General features: G+C 35.6%; 1 protein-coding gene across 3 annotated transcripts in view; it reads right to left on the reverse strand.

The window, feature by feature from the left end:
* The window catches only part of LOC108732495, a 167,730-nt gene extending 156,519 nt beyond the window's left edge, over positions 1-11,211 (reverse strand). For all 3 annotated transcript variants that reach the window (XM_018463350.2, XM_018463353.1, XM_018463352.1), the window contains exon 1: positions 10,991-11,211. The gene's annotated coding sequence lies outside the window, so the exon portion shown is untranslated. The remainder of the gene's footprint in view (positions 1-10,990) is intronic.
* Between the last annotated feature and the right edge of the window lie 102 nt (positions 11,212-11,313).

Below are 11,313 nucleotides of genomic sequence, written 5' to 3' on the forward strand. Positions count from 1 at the left end.
GAGTTAACCATTTTAAAAATGCTAACATTGTAACAAAACGCATGCCTTATCAGTGGTAGACGGTTGGCAAACCCACGCCATCCGTTCCTTTTTAATTAATCAGCAGATATGCAAGTTTTCTTTAAACAATCAATAACTTCGATCGTGGAATTACAAAAAGCCTTTCAAACGAATAGGTCGGTCTCTTATCGTGTTAGCTCATGAATAACAACACAATTATCACCAATCCTTAGGGTAACGCTATAACCCAGAGTCGGGCAAACTCGACTCTTTTGACTCAGGTATACCTAAGGAGCTCCTCATTGCTCCTACGAGTGCGAGTGAGATGATTCTTTCCTTTTCTTATCCCTTCCATTTCGTAGGTGAGTTCCCTCTTCCATAGCCGAACCCAATAGTATTGCGAACGTAGTCCGGCATGCTACCCCTGAGCTAGAAAATTTTCGTAGGTATTATTTAATTGCGAGAGAGGCTTTGCTCGTCTACGGGATGAAGGGGCTTGATATGGGAGTGGAAGGGAGAAGAAAACGAGAAAGCAATATTAATATTAAGTCATTACTGCTTACTCTCTCGTACTCATTGAAGGGTATGGAGTGTCCCAAGCTAACCTCAGGTAGCGGCTCCTACGAAGTTAAAGTTTGCCCGGCTCTGCTATAACCGGATACTAAGTATAGTTGTATTTGTGAAACCGTAGTACTTTATTGTGCCCTCATCCGCCTATAATTTGACTTCAAATTATTATCATCAATAATTATAGTATGTCGATTTATAAATGTTCTTAGAAACGAAAAATAAAAAATTACAAACTATCGTTAATCCCTGAATATAAGAGATCATGTTCATCTACATATGTACAGTATATACATACATAGGTACACGTATGTTTGTACGTATAACCATCAATCAAGTGAGAAACAGGCGACATTTAAAACGTCGTTACCGAGCGCTTTTCCACACGTTAATTCTCTTGAAAACAGCTGCTGCGAGTCACCTGAAGCGCAAACCGGGAACAATGCATATCTCTACGGTGTCGTATTATTTTGCGATGCGCAATTAGCGTTTTATCTCGTCGTCAATAATTTATTATGGACAATTGCGTCGCGCCGCTCGGCGGTCTAGTACTAGCGATAAACACGAGGGTTACCTGTGTATATAAAGACCTACATACGGTTACAGTAGGCTCAGAAATCCCATGTAATCCTGATTAATTATAGGTAACCGGCGAAGTGTGCGACACACGGGACCCTAACTCTTTTTAATGACCATTTTAATTTCGGCTCTCGCCCAAAGTCCGAAACGCCCGCCGTGTCGTTTCCTGGTTGCTTTCGTACGCCTTTGACGTACTTTTACAACGCTTAAAGGAAATTCACAGCGGTACAAGAAGAACGAAGCCCTAAAAGATATGTCTTAGGGCTTCCGCCTTATCAAACATGTGCTGCCATGCGGACAGTTAATTTCCAGGAGCAAGCAACAATTTCCATATAAATCGCGTAAGTGTAGGAAAAAAAGAAACAATGTTAAAAATGATGCCCTTTTTATGTACTCTTCGTTCACCTTTTCAATTATGCCAACCTTTCTAATATGTATATCATACATCAGACGAGCCTGGCGCGATAAAAGATAAAGCAAACAAGAATATTCAACGACCACATAAATAAGTGAACACCGTCCGACGAACCAATAGTCGATATACAAGAATCTATCAAAGGGGATTGATATAAATAATGGGCGAATAAGAAGATCAAACGCCGAGATAAATCTATAGTGATATTATGTATACAAATAATCAGATTGTCAGATAAATAACTGTAACTACATAAGGTGTGTTTCCGTGTTAAATTTTATAATAAGTATTAAAGACACAATTGGTCAAATTGCGACCAGGCACAATTTCCAGTTTAAATAAATAGATAGTCATACTGACAATAATATGAAAGGCAAAATACGTTCCGTTTGTCTTTAAATCCGTACAAATTGTATCTAAAATAACCTGACCTAAGTTTACCCGACCTAAGCTTACCTGACCTAAGTTTACCCGACCTAAGCTTACCTGACTTAAGTTTACCTGACCTAAGCTTACCTAACCTAAGTTTACCTGACATAAGCTTACCTGCCTAAGCCTACCTGACCTAAGTTTGCCTGTCTAAGGTAACCTGCCTAAGCATACCTGACCTAAGATTACCTAAGCTAACCTAAAATATTAATATAATACTTCACTTAAAAAGTTGAATAAACCTTGAACTGATTAAAACCAAAATAATATATAGTTTGTCATTTATTTTAGAGTTCAGTTCGTAAGGATGTGGGATCTTCTAGTAGTAAGGAAATGCGAAGATTAGCTCAGATAGAAAGAAATGGAGATGCGTATCCAACCAGTCATAGGACTGACAACTTTATGATGAAGTAAAAAACAACCCTCGCAGATCCTATAATAATAACACTATAATTATGTTGAAGCACCTCTTACATATTAAAGTCAAAGTGGCGCGTTTTTCCTAGAGACACAATGTTTCGAGACTGAATCTCTAGACTCAATATGTCGATACAAGCCTTTAGGCACAATTCAACCTTATATTTGGTATTTTCAATTTCGTTTTTTTTTTTTCAAAATCCTTTTGTTAAATTATCTAGTGTTACATTTAGTTAAAATTAGTTAGTATAAATGTGAAGCATATGTAAAAAACCTAATTCGGGAACTTAATAATTTCAATGAATGGCATGAGTTAACCATTTTAAAAATGCTAACATTGTAACAAAACGCGTGCCTTATCAGTGGTAGACGGTTGGCAAACCCACGCCATCCGTTCCTTTTTAATTAATCAACAGATATGCAAGGTTTCTTTAAACAATCAATAACTTCGATCGTGGAATTACAAAAAGCCTTTCAAACGAATAGGTCGGTCTCTTATCGTGTTAATAGTTAACGCACATGGTGTATCGCTATTTTCCGTAAGGCGTAACTCCTATTCCTTTAAGCAATAAAATCCTCCAAAGTTAAAAACAAATTCAACAAATAATTAATTAACCAATAATAAATAAATTAAGTGTTCAAGAGTGTTTTTTTAAAAAGCTTAAGGAATAGTACCGACCTTTAACTCCGGGATGCAATAAAACAATTGTCAATATTTTCCAATATGAGTAGGTGTTCAGAGACCGTTCTTCTTGATGCAGGTCATAAAATTCCTGTATACAATTTTTAGAATGTTTTGCAATTTTACAAGGCGGCATGGTGTTTATTTGGTAGTAGACCCTTCGAGTATAATTAGATGCATCGGTACAATAGTTAAATTAGTTTATAGAGGTAACGGTTAAGGAAGGATCCTTTAAGATCCCAATTTAGTTTCAGTTTTATTATAGAGTGTTTTTTTATGAGCCTAACAGTTAGAAAGTGCCGTTTGTTTATTTGATGTAGCCAACTTTTACAGGTTGTAACATCCCTCTTTCCACATTTTTGAGTTTGAAAGCCCCGCCTTCTAAGTTTGCACCGAAATGTTTCGAAAGGGTTAATTGCCAGTGGTGATATTCGCCACACCCTTGGTGTTTTCCTCCTAGTTTTAAGTTGTAGATATAAGAAGTGACAAGCACTTGGACTAAGACTTGCACTTGTATAGTTAATCATAATTAATCATTCGTTAGAGATACTCTTTGTAAATAATTGTTTGTAAATATATATTTAATAGTCAACTTCGCTGCAAGACTTCTATGATTCTACGATTCTACCTTCCACCCCAGAATTAAGCAACACGCCTTGTCAATTTAACGCGTGTGATATTCCCTACAATAGTAAGTTCTCGAATATTTGCCTATGAAATTTAACAGTAAGTATACCAAAAGTGTTTTACTGTCTCCAACATGTTCGATAGCGTAATATAATGTTGAGCTACTGGTCTTGCAATCGAAGGGACTCTAGAATTCGGTTCCCGTCTAGCTGCTTTCTTCTTTTCGATAAAATTATCGCCTATATATCTTTTTGGTAGATTAAGTCAGTGTATTCTCTTTTCGTACAGTTCCGTTTCGGACCTTAATTAAATATTAACTTTTTTATCTAATTTTATTCTCGTTTCGTATAGCCGAAGATAAATTGCGCCAAAGTACTTAATGAGTTCTCATTTCGTTTCCTACGCTTTATTAGCGTACTTCCAAATCAAATAACGAATTTACAAATAAAAGCATCCTTCGGTTAAAGTTCGGCTTTAATTAGGAATATATGACTACGGTAGGAAAATATAGCATGATCAATGTGAGCGTTGTCATAGTCATGTCTTTCCTTTTTTCTACATATAAAAATGTAAAACTGGTGCAAAACGGGAAGATACGAAACGAGCATAAATCATTCCACCAGCTTATGATTGCCTAGGTTTTTGTTTCATTTTTACTTTTTTACAAAATTTATAACCCATTTTAATAATTTTAATAATTTTCAAATGTTCGTACGCCGATTGACTGTAAGGACTTCGTAGCATTTCGAGATAGATCAGAGCATGCTTAAAATATTTCATCATCATAAGATCGTCAGTCGTAAAACTTGTTGGACACGTACCTCCACTCCTTCCTATCCTGAGCTAACCTTCGCTCTTCCGTACAACTACAACATCCCACATCCTCAACTATTTGCGAACAGTAATCTAATATAGGTCTATCTCTACTCCTCTTAACTCCTGTTTCTGCCTCTAATATGTCTCTGACTAGACCTTCATGTCTAAGAAGGTGTCCTACCAACCTATCTCGCCTATTTCTTATTAACTTCCAGAGTCCTATGTTCTCCTATTCCTTCTAATACCTCTTAATTTCTAACTTTCTGTATCCACAGTATCCTCATCATTCTCGGTAACACCACATTTCGAACGCTTCAAACCTTCCTTTTCCGCCGCGCCCACCGTCTATATTTCGCTTCATACATACACCTTTAACAATATTTTTCGAATTTCTAAATTAATCATTCACAAACATAGAAATAACTTCTTTCTATTGAAGGCGACCCAACCCTGCGCTATCCTCTGCTTTAGATTCCTACTACTGCTTCCGTTCTGACTTATCTGACTTCCTTTTTGTTTTACTTTTATTTATTTTCATGAATACTGATCTGTTAGTACCGCTTCCATTTTATTTAAAGCTATCTCTAGGTCCTCCTATATCATCTGCAAATCTAAGCATACTAATCTTTTGTCCCTCTATATCTAAAATATTTAATAATTAATATTGCATGTCGTTTAAATGCTAGCAAACAATTTTACAAAATATGCGTAATATGTACATGACATATTTTAACATCAGTGCGTACCGTGCCCTTTTCCCCACACTTGCTTCGAACAAAAAAGTCATGTTCACGTGTGGCGGAAGCGTTCGCTGTTTGGGATGCTAGAATCGTTACACGACCAACGCAGCATGGCTATATGCGGAATATTAATGGTTAATTACTAATAAACACGATCCCGTAATAATTAGTGTCATCAATCACCGCTGCCTCCAACGTCGGCAACGCGCCGTCGTCGCCCCGTTGTCGTCGGTGGTACCAGCGAATACGCGCCGATCGACGTGTTACCGTGTCTCCCAGCTTCCTCATCTACGTGTTGTTCTATTAACGATAAACAACAACAACAACACCGCAAGGTGACAGTGTAAGCAGTGTTGATTTGTCTGACTCGACCCTCTAGGTCGGTAGGTATAATGATTATAAACATGACAGAACATCCTCAAGGGTTGAACATCGCTTATTAATTGACGAAAAACAAACAGAACAAATAAGTTTCTAAACCACTGAAAATCAGAAGCAGCTCTTTAACCAAGACAGCACCTATAGCGATTTGTCACAATTCGTAGGTTCATTAAGAGGTACCGACGAGAACCAACAAGTCGATCTTAAGATCTATACATCTTAATGTAATATTGATAGAATTTATTTTAAGGTCTAGACTAGAGATGGCCGGATATCCGGTTTGGATCCAGTACCTGGCGGATCCAACACATTTTTTTAGAATCCAGCTGGTACCTAGTTATCCTGTATCTGACAAAATCAGTATCCAGTCCATCTCTAATCTGGACCTAACAGTTCATTTAGACCACGGTCTTCAGCGCGAATCACAAATCTAAACAGAAGGATAAGGATAGCGTGACTACTTCTAGCGCGGTTTGTAGCGTCGGATGTTATTGATTAAGTGACTGGATTCCAACCTGCGGTTGTAGGTAAACTTACCAAAAATGTCAAATAGGTTTCCTAAAATTTCGGAGCACACATTTACTGAAAACTGTTCTTGAAATCCCGAAATCACCAATACTGATCATTGTGAAAATTCTGCCCCACGTGAAGCAAATTTGTCTGTAAACAACATCCTATCAAAAAAATTAGGCTATGCACTTTGCTTTCGAAACCACCGACATAAAACCCCTCGCGGCTGAATATCAGTTTCAAGCCAGACTTGCACTCGCTGCAAATGATAACGATACAGCAATTGTTCCTTTAAAATTTACCACACTGTTACATGAGATGAGCTACAATTTCGTCACTACCGGCGATATGGTTCAAACCCATAAATAAGTGCCATATCACATTACTGTAGAAACTGTGGCACACCGACTAACTGAACATCGATAAAGGGCTGGTAGAGGTTGCCTGTCAGCATAAACGCCCTGAATCACACTTAATCTAATCTAGCAAATAAACGATACATGAGCAAACCACACTACACTGATGCTGGTAATTACAAGCTGATTGAGTGCAGCGTTGCGTTTCTTTACCAGCAATTGAATTTACCTGTACTTCCAACCACGTTTTTCCCAAAAACTGTGAACATTTGGTTATACGAACATCTACATAATCGTCTTGTTTTATAGCCCTATCGCCTCCAGAAAGCTCAGCACTAATTTCTGTTTTTTATACTAAGTTGTTTTGTTGATAAAGCGTTTATATCATAATCTCCTTACATGCGGCACACAAGAATTTTTAAATACCTTACCCGATGTAAAGAATGTTTGCTCATCCTTGATTTAGAGCATCTTTTCTAGAAACTACCACCTACAGCTCATAATTAATATCTTCAGGAGTTCGATAAATAGTATGTACCCCTTAAATGAAATAAATTGCTTTATAAATAGCATAACTCTTATCTTCATATATGTACTCTTGGTAAAGGTCTAGATGATGGCTGGGGGGATTGAAAGAGGAGGTGTCCCCCACAACTATACCATAAAAAGTTCGTGGCGGTCTCACCCCCATAAAAAGTTATAGGGGTTAAAAGTTAATAAATATGGCAATTTTTATACATTTCTAGGCATGTAAATATTTATATAGTCATTCTTAAACAATATTCAAAAGTAAAACTAATGAAAAATACATAAAAATATTGAGAAGGTTACATAAAACATTATTTAAATATCTTTATCAATAGGGTAAGTTAGGTTAGGTTATCGGGTTTTGTTCAAGTGACCACCCTCTTTCGATCTCCCACCTCCTCCGCTTCAAAATATTTTTTTATTGAATTTTATTTGAATTATAGTGTATGGAAATTTTCAAAATAATCAACTTTCAACCCCCATAGCTTTTTAGACCGCCGCAAATTTTTTATGGGGTTTACTCAGATGACCACCCTCTTTCGATCCCCCCTACCCACACCCCCATCTAACCCCCATAACTTTTTATGGGGGTGAGACTGCCACGAACTTTTTATGGTACAGTGGTGGGGGAGACTTCCTCTTTCGATCCCCCCCCTCATCTAGACATTTACCGTACTCTTTGATGTTTAATAACGACTAAAACGTCAAAACAGTAGTGTTGGAAATTTACTCAACGTATACTTTTGAATGCATGTTTTCTATGTATTATTATAATAACATCTTTTTAAACACATCGCCAAACTCAATCTAACCACAAAAGTTTTTTTGAAAATTGTTTTCTCGCTTGCATACTTCTCTAACACATTTTCCAGCCCATCTTCCGTCGTCGATAAATAATAACCAGCATCCTCATAAATATTTCATAAGTGGCTGATCTTGCCTTGATATCATTAATAAGTCAACTGTACGCTCATATAAACCTGTACCTAGGTACGTAGGGTACACAAAAATGGTACAAAAATTAAACGAACCGTTTCGTTAGTTCGCAAAACCGACAGCGATTTACGACAGTTAAGAAAAATTACATTTGTTATTATAGTTTTCAGTTGCAGTTATTAGAGAAACGATTCATCTTCCTCACGAGGATAAGGACAGACAAGGTTGGTAGAGGCAGAGTAACGGCGACGTCTGGCGTCGCGATGCGAGTTGACTTTTGCATTCGAATATGACGTCCGACTTTGCATCCGAACGAATAGGTCGACAAGTTCCATTCTCAACTTTAAATGACTGAAGTAAGAAGTTGCAAAGTTGTAATACATGATGTGAGAACGTTACTTCTATTACGTCGCACAGTACTTATGAATGAATGCACAGCACAAATCGTTCAACGAATATGAAAAAGATATCAATCGGAAAACTTTTCACAAAATCGATATGCTTAAGTGTTAAGAATACAGGGAAGTTTTAGAAATGAAGCGTCTCAATTACAGAATTATCTAACATCGTTTAATAACAGATAATTAATAAACTATCTGATAAGAGAATAGTAACAATTTAAACACTTGTCAGGCATTCTAAAATGACACATTAGAATTTCAAAAAACAACCTTCTCTATTATACATTACACCTGTTAAATAATTATTTGTAATACATGTTCCTTCCTCATTAAAATGAAAATAGAAACATCACCTAATCTTTTTTTTTTTTTTAAGGTATCTATATTAGAGAAATGCAAATTGGCGATTGATAGAAATTTTAATTCAAGAATGTAATGCAACATAACCCACTATCATACCACTAAGAAAATATACTGGCTTGATTAATAACTGATAAGATAAAGTGATTAGATATTGTACAAATAAACAAGTAATTTCAATTAAAAATAGAATTCCAGCCTAGATCATAATAAATCATTTCTTACATATGACATTCATATGCACTTCTGTATAATAATCTAAACTGTTTAAAACTATTAATGTTTAATTTTGTTATTGCAGTTTCATGTAGGTGAAAAAATTATTTCGCAGTTTATCTGCCCAACTAAATTGCAATGGAACACCACGTTGGGTTTATGGGCAGTATTTTTGCAATATCTATTGCTTTACTGCAAACGTTTTGCCATTCTTATCAGTCGGTATCTTCTACAAAGCCCAACTTCATTCGTGCAATTCCGGCTATGATTACTTATGAGAAACAGGAACAAACCAAACTATAACCAGTACCTATTTCAGAAAATAGATACCAAGTACAATTTTTGAGTCAAATTGTTAGTGATTTTAAGTAGGTAACTAAGAGGATAAGATATTGGCAGCCAAGTGCCAATTTGAATTTTTCATATTTTGAAAATGAGTTATACACTGTTGTTGAAAATATGAAATTTAAAAATCTCAGGAATCCTGCAGTTGCTACTTTTTCTACTTTAGCAATCGAATGGTTAGTGTATGAGAAAATAATGGCGGGAGTCACATTGAACTCACTACTATGAACTTTACATTTTTGTATGTCATAAATCTCAAAAATCTTTGGCTTTGAATGTTAAAACGAGATAATACCTACTGGAACCATCATTTCGAATTTTACATTTTTCACATGAGATTTGTAACCAGAAAATCTCAGTTTTGATAATATACTTCTGCATCAGTCATATTATCGATAATTCAGGACCCCCAAGCTGCAGGGTACCAGACGTGAAACTTGTAACAAAGCAAAATCAAACCGGAAAACTGTCCAGTGAATACAATAAACACGTGGGAGTGAACTCTATTCATTCCGTTAAAGAACTCATAGAACTGTTAACAAAATTCAATAATCTTGCCTCCAGTTTTCCGGAAGTAATAACAGCATGCTTCCTATTTTTGGCCCTTCCGGTTGTAACTGCTACAGCTGAAAGAAGCTTCTCTGGCCTCAAACTGATTAAATATTATCTTGGAGCTTTTATCGGCCCTATCAATAACCTCCATAGAAACAGAAAATATTGAAAATCTAAAATCATCTTCAGCTATGAATGTTTTAAGTAAATCAGCAGAAAAGACAATAGTTTGTATGCAAATAGATAGTATTCGACAATCTTTTTGTTAAAAGAAAACATTGCCCTTTTGGGCTTCGCCAAAATCAGATAAAATAGGGCCCGCAACCGGACCCAAAAAAAAAATGATACCTGATGGTCAATCTAACGACAATGAAAAAACTCGAAACTTACTGAGAATAAAGGTATTAGGATGTATCGAGGGTGCAGAAATAGGCGACATTTGCCCTATTTATAGGATTCTTTTTTAAACTTTGTACCTCATAAAAAATGTACCATGAAATAGGTAGGTATTAACCTTTCATTTCAATTGAAACTCGAATAATGTAACCATGGAAGGAGTTTCCTTCCTAGGATAACTTTTTTGCACATACTTACCTATTTAGGTATGAGCAAAAAACAAAATTAACCAAGATAATCAGAAGTTGTATCTGTACATACCTGGGTAAGTACTTACTTTAAAGTGGGTAGGTATTCACCCACCCACTTAAAAAAACAAAAAATTATGTTATTATATTATTATTATTAGAAAAGTGCATATTTCCATTAAAATATTCTTTTAAATAGTGTTGCTAGATCAACAAAAAGGAAGTAGATATATTATGCATTTGTTATTCTATACTTCTTTTACTTTGGCTGCATGCCAACCAAATTCCTGTTTTCCAAACAACACTTATTTACTTGTACAATTACAAGCTAGAACATCCCCAATTATAAACAATATATTTTGTAAATGTATAGTAAATATCTCGAATCAATCTATATTATTTTATAATTAGATTATTATGTATTCGAAATTGTATGTAAGAAAAATTAACGCAACATCCAGACTATAATTTAATACAATAGGATGATGTTGACAATCGTACATTTAAATTTTTAAAACAATCTACTAGGTAATAAAATAATTAACTTACCTTTGATAAACACAGGTGATGTTTAGGTCTATTTTGGGCAACTAGAATTGTTTCAGCGATTATAACACAAAAATAACATGTCAAACGGAATTTCACTGATATACAACAAACCACATCCCTAAGCAATCGTATTTATTAGTTCGATGTATTCGTTACCGATAAATTCTTTTAAAATCGCGATATTTTTATCGCAAACATTGAACAGTGTCAAACAAATTCCATGACAGCTCGTACGTGTACTACTGCGCAAGGCTAACAAGCGCACTTAAAAGACATAACCATAGCCTTTCGGTTAGATTTTCCATTAGGGAGCATTTTATTAA

This window comes from Agrilus planipennis, unplaced genomic scaffold (assembly GCF_000699045.2).
Source record: "Agrilus planipennis isolate EAB-ADULT unplaced genomic scaffold, Apla_2.0 scaffold23, whole genome shotgun sequence".
NCBI lineage: Eukaryota > Metazoa > Arthropoda > Insecta > Coleoptera > Buprestidae > Agrilus > Agrilus planipennis.